Source organism: Polypterus senegalus, chromosome 3 (assembly GCF_016835505.1).
Source record: "Polypterus senegalus isolate Bchr_013 chromosome 3, ASM1683550v1, whole genome shotgun sequence".
NCBI lineage: Eukaryota > Metazoa > Chordata > Cladistia > Polypteriformes > Polypteridae > Polypterus > Polypterus senegalus.
The window spans coordinates 64589554-64599768 of record NC_053156.1 but is presented as its reverse complement, the minus strand read 5'-3'; the positions used below and the strand labels follow the sequence as shown (position 1 = coordinate 64599768).

At 36.1% G+C, this 10215-nt stretch overlaps 2 non-coding genes across 2 annotated transcripts; one reads left to right on the top strand and one right to left on the bottom strand.

Moving 5' to 3' along the window:
- Positions 1-9507: 9507 nt before the first annotated feature.
- Positions 9508-9579, bottom strand: trnaw-cca. Its single transcript has one exon. It is a non-coding gene; the product is annotated as a tRNA-Trp (tRNA).
- Positions 9580-9772: 193 nt separating this feature from the next.
- On the top strand, positions 9773-9844 carry trnae-cuc. Its single transcript has one exon. It is a non-coding gene; the product is annotated as a tRNA-Glu (tRNA).
- Positions 9845-10215: the final 371 nt, after the last annotated feature.

Below are 10215 nucleotides of genomic sequence, written 5' to 3'. Positions count from 1 at the left end.
AGCATATTGTCTGCTCTCTACTCTGTGGTATAAAGAAATCAGATATATACCACTGTAATTGAATGTTATAAAAACAGAATGTATGTACATCATTTAAAGTATGTAGCAGACCATAACGTAACTGTTTCATTGTTCTTTAGTAGCAGTAGTACTTACTGGTTTTCCCAGTTGAAGATGCATATACATTAATTGATGAAATTGTTGATCTGCTCAGATTAGACTTACCTGCTTTGCTCAATGTCAACCCATGGTTAATTACAGTATAAACAATTGTTGCTTTTATGTAATTTGAAATGTATCTAGTTTGTCTTTGAAGACTCCATCCAGCTTTTCCACCTTGCATTTTCATGACCCTGCCTCTACGTCTAATAGCTCCGTCCAATTTCCTACTCCTTCACTTCCATTGTTTTTGATCAAAGAGACTGACCTGGTATGCCCATTTATGTGTGACTTCATACTGCATTGCAGATCAACAGATTTGGACTTTTGCATTCTCACAGAGTGTAAATGAGACTACACAGCTGCATCAAATTTCTGTACCTTGAGAAGAGCATGAAAGAAATGTAAATTATACAGTAACTCTCAGGTGAAACCTGTACTCTGCGCACTCATGTATATTAAAGATTTAACAAGTTGTGTTTTCCATGAGCTAGTTTCTGAAAACCAAAGATAATTCTATGAAGCAAATCAGAGATCATGCAGAGTTCAGTGAATGCATTTGAAGTTTTCATAACTACGTCACTGCATTTGCTGTGTTTGACTGCATTTGGTGACACGGTATCTGAACAATGGAGAAAAACTGGAAATGACATGGCACACTTAATTTGAAGGGGAAGTGTGACCTCTGGTGGCTTTCCCAACAATTGCTCACCTTCTATTCATTAGGTGTTTCCTTAAAAATAACTTTGTACTTAAAAATTCTGACAGTGAAATCATCTCATCCAGTTATAAGGAACCTATTTAGACTTTAGTGTGGTTTCAGGATCTCAGATATTAGGAATACATACTTAAACTTTGAATTATTCATGCAAGTAAGACATTTACTTTACAACTCTGTACAATAATGACCCCATAAACCTAGACCTATTTACAGCTTATATATATATATATATATATATATATATATATATATATATATATATATATATATATATATATATATATATATATATATATATATATATATATATATATATATATATTAGCTAAAGTGTCCAGCATTGTCTGGGCACTTTTGCATAATGGGATAAGGTAAGAAATCAAATATTCATGTCTTTTTTAAATGTTCACCCTTTTGTCATTTCTGGCTGAAATACAAGTGTTCCATCCATCATCTACACATCCTCTTTGATAAATCTATTAATGCCTCTGCTGTCATGAGTAAAGAAATTGTTCTATTTGTGTATGTTTGGATTGTGCATGATTGGATTTCATAATTAATGTAACTCCTTACCAGGTTGGAATCATGTACACTACTTCTTTGCATTTCTTCGTTTGGTGTGGTTTCGTGAATAGATGTTTAGTCCCACATGATTAAAATGGTTTGCTTGTAACAGAGCATCCATGGATCAAAGAGAGCATCTTTTAGTAGGGGTTTAGAGAGGGATTTGTGGTTTACAGACATTGCTGAATGTCTCTGTATTATTACAGGAGACAGCACCAGTAGCAATATGTGATAATGTTATAAATATGATTCAAAGTTGATTCATTTAATGTTTAATTTTTAATTACCACAATTCAAATCACAGCACTGCATTGGCATCAAATCCTAAAATTATAACTGCCTGATCATAAAATTGACTTGGACAAATGTCTGCCATCAAGGATCAGTAAAAGTCACTAAGGTCATCCTTTCTTCCACATTTTGAACAGCAACCCAGCATTCTGTTTAATCGTGCCTTATTTCTTTTGCACATGCAGGTACACAATTGTATTGCTTTTCTTACAAAAAATGTTAGGTTTTTATTTGATCAAAAATGTATCACCAGTTTATCTGAGAGTTATTGTCATATGTACACAGTCCAATTATCACACAGAGCAGGAGGCCACTGTCCTTGTCCGGCACCCTGGATCTTGTTTTATTGTTATGTATGAAGTAAAATCACAAGATAATAGGCAGTGATGAGCGAAATAGTGTAAAGTTTCACAAAACTGATCCTAAACTTTATTTCATGTGCCATTTCAAAGCCTTAAAACGTCCTAAAAAGGGAGTGTAATAGTTTTATAAGATGTTTTGGGGTGCAAAGAAAGGAGTGTTGTTCCTTAAGGGTTTGGCAACATCATGCACCCTTTTCAGACCCATATTTCACTCATAAGAGGGACTAGATAAAAATAAATGGATAAAACTGTCTTTTAGAAATTCAACATGGCTAAACAGAACATGTGATTAGACAAATTATGTACTCTAGACAAAGGCTGTAATTCAGCATGAGAACAAACTTTTTATCCACATAACTTAAGAAGAAAATGTCGGACTCGCAGTCTTAGTTAGAATCCCACTTTCGCCAGAACAAAACATTGTGCACATTGATAATGGTATCCTCCCATAGGCCACAGAGTACTCTTGTTGCCAAATGGGAGTTGCTGTCCCTACATCAATACTGGTTTTTGAGTTGTTCCCGTCCATTACAACTCCTCTGCCCAATACGCTATTTTATATTGTAATATTGTATTTTACATTGGACCAATGGCAACACACATTCATGAAAATCAATTCAACCAGTATTGGACAATTGGTGAACAAAAAAACAGCTTACGATATTATTTACATACACAGTAAATAAATCAGATGGAAAAACGTAACAAGTGGTGGGTTTCCAGGCAGGAATCCACATCTAGTCAGCCATTTTTTTACCCGTTGTATTAGGGCCTTCCAAGTCAGATGAATAGCCATGACTGGGGAATTTCCATGCTGATGGTATGACCATTTCATATTGTAACTATATTTTTTTGTATGTCTGTATTTAATGTTGTGTCCAGGTTTCCAAATGACCATTTTGTGGTTTCTCTGTATTTCATCCTCGAGGTCCCCTTCAATTTTATCGAGGTATTTCTCAACTTTCGTCCTCTCTTCTTTCATTGTAGTATTTGTAGAGGGAGGATTATATCTGGTTGTTGGTTCCCATTTTTGCCACCTTCTACAATGTGTGTTGGATATTTGTGTTATGTTTATTTTATTTTATTATATTTGTATTTTCTTTTTAATTTTACCATACTGTCCCTAGTGGTTTGGATGTTCCACAAACACCTACCTTTCAAAATCCAGATATTTTAAGTGTATGTTTATAATGGCTTGCAGAAATATTTTTGTAACATTAAACTCCTTTTAACAACGTGACTCTGCTCAGTCCTCTTTAGAATGACATGCTGGCTTTGAGGAAGTGCTGGTGTAGATTGTTACTTGAGAACTCCAGCCTCAAGGGTTAAATGAAATTTAAATTTCCTTTAATAACTTTAATTTAGTTCTGCGGTAATGTGGCAAATATACTTAGCCATATTGTAAATCAAAGACTAATAGTCAAAATGCTTACCATTATAAACTTAATGCTTCTTTTTGAAATCACTCAAGTAACTGCTCACATCGGACTGAGCGAGCAAACACCTTTCTAAATGAAGGCCAAGAACTAAACAAAAAATTAGAAGGTACAGAAATAATGGACAGCCAGGACTGCATCATTTTCTGTTCTTATTCTTTTGTTTCTTTTTTAACATTTCCTTAGGTAAATATTATTTTCTCTGTTTTCAGGTTGAGACTTTATTGAGCCATTAATGAAAAGACAGAAGATCAGTAAAGACTGCCTCTGAAGTGAACAAATGTCTCACTATTCTATTCCATAGCACTGTGTTCTGCAGGTTACAGATCTTTTCTTTTAGAAGAAACGTCAGCCTTCCTTCTCCAACATCCAGCACATGGCTCCGATGAGCAGGTACAGACACATCACTTTATAAACTTCCATAAGAAAGATGAATTTCATTTTCTTGATGCTGGCTTACAATGCTGAATAAAATCTATAAAGAGACTTAATGCTTGTCTCAGATGCCAACTGTTAATCGATAACCAGTAGGAGTCAAAGCCCAAAAGACAAAAAGCCTGTTTTACATCTTCTGACAAACTGTAGTACTAGTACAACTCTTAATGGCCTTCAAACATTTGAAATGCATTGTTTGCTGTGTTAATAATAGTGTATGGTAAGAAACATTGAAGACTTGTAGAATCTGTGATAGAAAGCAGTAATGTTAATAATGTATAATAAATTCAGATTATACTGTACATTATTTTTTTATTTTCCGTTTCTTACATTCCTTGTAAATGTGAAGGAAAAGGCTATAAGCTTTATAATAACCATTTAAAGATTTTTTTTTTTTTAATAAAACACATTACAGCAACACAGAATCCTTCAGCATCTTACCGAGGCAGAGAAGTGGTGTGCTGAGTACATTTCTGTGTTCAGAGGGCGAGTTTCAATCCCTGCATTACTGTCAATGGACAAAGACAGCATTGAGGAGGCCCTTCAGAAATCTGAATTGTTATCTGAATTTCCAGAAGAAGAGGAGAGGGAATATGTCTTTGGACCCTTCATCATCCTTTTTATTTCACATATGGAAGACATGCATCTGTTTTTAGATGACGTGAGAGAAAAAAGGAAAATGACTGTGTTTTATGAGAAAATGTAACAAACATACATGGCCTTCATCGTTCAGTTATAATCTACAATTCTTCTTCTATATTTTATATATTCTTTAACTTTTTTGTAATAAATGTTGCAGACCAACTTCATCTTTACAGTCCATTGTCTCAGATCTGCACTTCTTAGTGTTATGTATTAAAATAATGTTTTATAAAGCAGGGCAAGGCAATTTTGTATTTATAAACCTCATTTACAACAGCCAGAACTGAACCAAAATGCTGTACAAGAAAGGGTAAAAGAAGCAGTTCAAATATACTGTATGCACACATCACAAAACTGCAAGAATAACCAACCATTACATAAAAGATAAACCCACACTCATACATACTTATTTATAATCATGAATGTACATGAGCCAATGTATACAAACAATATCAACCTCTTGCAGGGTCAAATGGCAGCAAGAACAAATAAGAGTTTAATGATGACTTAAAAATGGCCTGTATTGGAGCAACAACAACAGCAACATCTATTTATATAGCACATTTTCATACAAATAATGTAGCTCAAAGTGCTTTACATGATGAAGAAAACAGAAAAAAAAGACAAAATAAGAATTAAAATAAGACAACACTAATTAACATAGAATAAGAGTAAGGTCCAATGGCCAGGGAGGATAGAAAAGAAAAAAAAAACTCCAGACATCTGGAGAAAAAAAAATAATCTTCAGGGGTTCCAGACCATGAGACCGTCCAGCCACCTCTGGAGCAGACCTAATATAATAAAGTGAGCCATTCCAGAGAAAAGCAGCAGCCACCACAAACGCCCGATTCCTCCTTTGCTTCAGCCTCAACCTCAGCACAACTAACATCATCTGGCTAGTAGACTGCAGGGCTTTTGTTGGCACATACAAGTGAAGAAGTTCCAAGAGGCAAGATGGGGCTGATCCATTCAGACTTTTGAAAACAAGAAATTGAATTTTAAAATAAATTGTGAAACGGACCAGAAGCCAATGAAGCAGCTTTTTCAGCTGGAAAAAGCTTCATTTAACCTTACAATTTATCTGTCGAGTTTGAATGAGCTGTCACAGATCACACCTGGGTTCCTAACTGAAGCTTTATGATACATACTGTATACAGTATGGCAAGGGGCTCAAGAGCAACATCAGAGGCACTCAAACTTTGTTAAGTTTTGGACACCATGATCTCAGTTTTATTATCATTTAGTTTAAGAAGATGCATTGCCATCCAGGTTTTAATATCACTCAAGGACGCATGGTCTATATTTTCTCTCTTTGATTTTAGTAGCAAATATATTTGAGTGTCATCAGCACAGAGAAGCCATACTTGTTAACAATGGAGCCTAAAGGTAACATGCATATCAAAAAGAGAACTGGTCCAAGGATGGGACCCTGTGGAGCAGCACAAGTAAGAGGAGCTACAGAGGATGAGAGCTCACCCAAATGAATAGAAACACTCCTATTTCTTAGATAAGATTTAAACCATTTTAGGGCATTACCTTGGATGCCTACAAACTGTTCAAGGCAGGATATAAGAATTGTAAGATCCACAATACCAAAAGCTGAGGTAAGATCTAGCAGTACATGAATGGTAGAATCACCAGCATTAGTAGTTGGGAAGAGGTCATCGTACCCCTTTAACAAGGCTCTTTCAGTGCTGTAAGAACATCTGTATCTGGACTGGAATTTTTCCAGAATACTATTTTCATCAGAAATGTTTGAGTTACTACGGTGGGCTGGAGCCCTGCCCGGAGTTTGTTTCCTGCTTTGCACCCTGTGTTGGCTGGGATTGGCTCCAACAGACCCCTGTGACCCTGTAGTTAGGATATAGCAGGTTGGATAATGGATGGATGGAATGTTTGAGTTAGGACAACTTTTTCTAAGACTTTAGATAAAAAAGGCAGTTTAGAAATTGGCCTGAAATTTGACACATTAGAGGGTCCTTATTTTGTTTTATATAATACGTTTCTGCACCACAGCGTGTTTCAAGGCAGCAAGAACACAACCAGAAATCAAGCTAGCATTTATTAAGGTGATGAGACTTGGTCTGGCAGAATCAAAAACCTCTTTAATTAATCGAGACGGGACATTGTCCAGGGGGCAATTTGTAGGAGTCAGGCGTTGCACCAAATCAGACAACAGAGACGATGACACACGCTGGCTCAAAGTGGTCAGACAGCTGAACACACTATTGGAAGAGATGAATCCTTAGCAAGCTGTGAGACCGATGACCTAATAACAGTAATCTTATTTACAAAAAGGTACATCTTCATTTGGAGAGTAAGTTGGGGTATGCAACAAATTCCTAATAAAAGAAATTGTATATGGCAATTTAAAGGATTTAAAATCACAAAAAAATTGATTTGTAATTATTGCATCTACCCAAACAAAACATTTTTAAAGTTAAGTTTAAAATCTGTTAGTTCAATTCCAAAATACATTAAAAAGACGGTTTATGGAAGTGCAACTTTCAATAATGCAAACTTTTAAATTTCTTTAGAAAAACAAACAATATAATATCTATTAAGCAATTTAAGAGATTTGCTTCACCTTTTTTGATAAGTACATACTTAAAAGTTAGGGTCCCAATGCGAACAAGTATGCATTCAAATTAAAAACCAGGTAAACGTTTGAAAATGTAATAACTCCACTTGAAATGTATCAACATTATAGCAGCAGGACAGAACAAAATTAAGAAAACACATTTCAAGACAGACAATGGAAATGAAGGTATGAACTGTAAATAAATGTGTCACATGATACACTTTCATCACGTGCAATCAAAACGAGAATAGCGGAGCGGTTCGCATGGTCTGATGAAGAGATTCGTTATTTCTCGTGATGAGCCAATGCAGTAGCGGATAGGCTGGGTCTCCTGCTACTAAAAGGGGTACCTGAACTCCCTCCACATCAACTGTAGCCTGGGGGTGTCTCTCAGGATGTCTAAATAATAAAAAAAAAAAACGCAAAGGTAATTTATTGTGCCAGTCAAAATATTTAATAAACCGTGCGTTTCATTATCTAAACATTTTTTTTCTTATTATTAAATGGCATATATGAGAAATTCTCTCATTAATAGTAACTTTTTTTTTTTTTTTTTTTGATTAAACGTCGTTATTTTGTATTAATTCAAATTTCAGTTTTAATTAAAAACCTTAAGGGAAGCAGGTTACAGTACTAATTCAGTTGTTATCGCACTGAGAAGGGATGTTGAAAGGTAGGCTCACCTGTACAGATCCGATGCTGCAAACACAGCTGCATCATGGGCACTTCCAGGAGTGCCAAGGCAAATGTCTCGTATCATGCACCTGTCATCAACAAGGGCCTGGAGAACAATAGATGGCCACCCTTTGCGATTAATGTAATCGCGGTAGCCTTCCGTCGGGGGAAGAATAGGCACATGCGTGCCATCCAGCGCACCGTAAATCTGTGGCACAAGATGAACCAAGGAATTGCGATATGCAATTTCATTGGCCTCCGCTACAGTCGGAAGTCTGATATAACGCCGCATTAATTTTTCTTTAATAGCGGTGCACACAGCATATACACATCGATGGACGGCAGTTGTACTAACCCCGAAAGTTTCTCCAACTACTCTATACTCGGCGCAGGTTGCCAGCTTGTAAAGGGCGATGGCAATCCGCTTTTGGGTTAGAACCGGTGGTCGGTGACAGGACTGATGAATCCATACAACATCTCAAACATCGGCTGTGTCATTCTAAAATATTGCAGCCAGAGATTTTCTGTGAAGTGTCTCCCCACCACCTCCTTTCAGAAGGTCTTATTCCGTCGTCTCTCCCATACCCGCACTGGGGTACTTTCTTCGAGCTCTAGGGCTATCAGACAAGCAACTGCTTCATTCTGCTGTCGTCTTCGGATATTATGTACAATTTCAATTATTTGTGAAACTGATAACAGTAAGCTGGCAAATAAAAAAAAAAACTGTCTAAATAATCTCTCAATTTCTTTGTTTCTTTGTTTAGTGGAGGGGGTGTAACGTGGAAAACAAAAGGTAGATAATTTGCGACATACACAAAATTATGTATGGAAACGGTTCAAGGGCATATTTTTTTTCGCGATACAACAAAACATATGCGACAGTTCGTTTTGGAGGGCATGACGTCTTCACGCACACCATTTTATCGATAAAAAGCCAGTTGGATGGAAACAGGCTGGAGACAGCAAATTTCGCACATTTTTTTAACGTATATTCTGCTTGTCGATAACAAAACGTCGCAAAAAACTGGATGGAAACTTGGCTTGTGTCCGTATTTTTTTTCACCCGTGGCCCTGGTTTGTAGACGAGATAAACATTTTTTTAGCACCAGCCAATCCGTGGTTTTTAACCATATAAATCCCAGTACGCACGCGCGCACATGCGCGTATCTATACTTGTTATTGGAAATCTGCGTATCTGCCGGTGGGAAGATAGAACGTACAAACCCTACAGGAAAACGTAATTTAAGATAAACTCATGTTTATTTTATATTTGAGCACAATAAGGAGAGTACTTTTAGCAGCAAAAAATTTATAAATAATGTAACATGAAAATAAGGGTAATTTTATTGAATTAATCCACTGTTTACTCTTGTTTGGTTTTATGGGTACAGTATTTGTAAAATCGCTTTCATTAACGGTTATACATAGTAACTCTTATTTATAAGCAAAAAATGTTCAACAATTTATTTAACCAACGTGCGATAAACAATTGAAGATTTTAAGTGTGTTTTTGTTAACATCAATAATAAACAATGCTTATTTTTTTGTTTTTTATATTTAAGCATGGATCATAATTGACAATTAACAGTTTGATCCGTGTGCCTGAGTAAAATAATATATTGAAAGGGTACAAAAAGTACATGACCCCGACGTGATTTGAACACGCAGCCTTCTGATCTGGAGTCAGACGCGCTACCGTTGCGCCACGAGGTCTGAAAACACAGTTGTAAACATAGTTGTAAAATGGCTCACCCTGCTGAGATTGTTCCATACAATTATTTTTTTTTTTTTTTGTAGTATTCAAATTAATTTTGAATCTAACTATCTTATTTTTTTTTTATACGTAGTTACTAGTTTAAAAAAATAAGAATAATAACACCAATATAAGACTGCTTGTTGTATAACTTCCCTGGTGGTCTAGTGGTTAGGATTCGGCGCTCTCACCGCCGCGGCCCGGGTTCGATTCCCGGTCAGGGAATGTACTTTTCGATTTTGTTTCACCCTAAAATATATATTTTCAAAATATACACCTTCAAAAGTAAATACGTCTTGTATATCTTAGTTTGATTTCAACAAATATAAATGTATATCACGCCAAGTGTAACCGTTGAAAGGAAGCATACCCGTAGACTGCTGAAACAAATACTCGAACGAAAGCTAGAGTGGCGTTATAGTTGTTATGCAAATCAGCTTCCTGCTTCTGCCAGAAGTGAGCTACAAAAACACGATCTCACTCCAAAGTTATAGTGAGGTAGTAACTGAGTTATCGGTCGTTTTAAGAATAGCAAGCTAAGATTCCCCCCAGAATGTGCTTTCTTCCATCAGATCACCCGCATCGCTGCAGTATTA